At 36.8% G+C, this 1,316-nt stretch overlaps 1 protein-coding gene across 1 annotated transcript in view; it reads left to right on the forward strand.

Moving 5' to 3' along the window:
• The window catches only part of LOC135539299 (probable ubiquitin-conjugating enzyme E2 W-B), a 33,976-nt gene extending 33,692 nt beyond the window's left edge, over positions 1–284 (forward strand). Inside the window, exon 6 of the mRNA XM_064965123.1 lies at positions 1–284. This exon is cut by the window's left edge and continues 400 nt beyond it. The gene's annotated coding sequence lies outside the window, so the exon portion shown is untranslated.
• The last annotated feature ends 1,032 nt before the right edge of the window (positions 285–1,316 follow it).

A 1,316-nucleotide genomic window follows, 5' to 3' on the forward strand; every position in this document is an offset into this window, starting at 1 on the left:
ACAACGGTGGATGCATGGTTGGGCCCTAACAAAGATATCTGGAAGGGATCTCAGCATCTTAACCCCCAGAAAATACTTCAGCTTTTTTTTTTTTTTTTGGTCTGATATTCAATGCACTGTGACGATATGTAGAGCTACAACAGCTCAATGTTATTATTCCAAAGGTTCAACTTCTACTGTAAAACCACAAACAACACCACTTCTCTGCAGCTGATAGAAGGGGGTTTTCAAGTTGTTTTACATTTCACTGTTTTAGTTCCTCTCCACCTTCCATCTTTCAAGGACAGACTTGATTTCAGAAGTTGTCTGGTCTATTTTGACTATAGCAGCGTTTCCCAAACTCGGTCCCAGCCCCCCCCCCCCAGTGCACTTTTTGTTTTGTTCACTGACACTTACACAGATGATTCGAATCATGTATCTTGGATCATTTGAATCCGCCGTGTAGTGTTAGGGGCAAACACCAAAATGTTGGGGTCCTGAGGACCGAGTTTGGGAAACGCTGGACTAGAGTATTGGTACTGGCCAGGTTGATGATGGTTATAACTCTTTAGGCTGCGTTTACACAGGCAGACCAATTGTGACTTTTTTTTTTTTGCCACGAATTGGTCTTTTGACCAATCGGATCGGATATTTTGCCCATAATTGAACTGCCTGTGTAAACGGAGCCTTTTATGTACCTCTTCACCATAATATGGTCTGAACTCATGTACTGGTGTTCGCAGGTCCATTCTGTAAAGCCCATTTAACGAATGGCTGTGTTGTCGTCTTGTGTTGTCGTCCATTTTTATTTGTTTGAGTTAGTATTTGTCTTGATGAGATTTTGTTGCTTTTATCAACAAACAAAAAAAAATGTATTTTACCATGTTTGTCTTGTTTTTTTGTTTTTTTTTCCTGCTTGCTGACACTTTTTTTTTTTTTTTTTTAACGTGAAGGATGATTTATGGTTGTATGTTTTAATGTCTTGTTTAATTTAAAATCTAGTAACAGTGATATTAATTTGACTACTGTTAAGACGAGGCTAGATTGATTCCCTGGTCACAGATTGACTCGGGTGCTTTTTTTTTTTTTTTTTTTTTGTCAATATGAGAAGAGAAGAAGAGAGAAATCCTGTGAGATATTTTGAAATTAACTATATTTTCACCGAAAGAGACTTGTTATGTTGTGAAATCTATAACATGTCTGAAACTATTGTTACTATATATATATACACTTTCTTTAGAAATCGTGGAGATGAATGAGATGAAGTAAGGAATGTATTATTTTTCCTCAAGTTGTAGCTGTGTGACTATTTTAATAGGAGCGTTTTTCTAATTTTC

This window comes from Oncorhynchus masou, unplaced genomic scaffold (assembly GCF_036934945.1).
Source record: "Oncorhynchus masou masou isolate Uvic2021 unplaced genomic scaffold, UVic_Omas_1.1 unplaced_scaffold_1296, whole genome shotgun sequence".
NCBI lineage: Eukaryota > Metazoa > Chordata > Actinopteri > Salmoniformes > Salmonidae > Oncorhynchus > Oncorhynchus masou.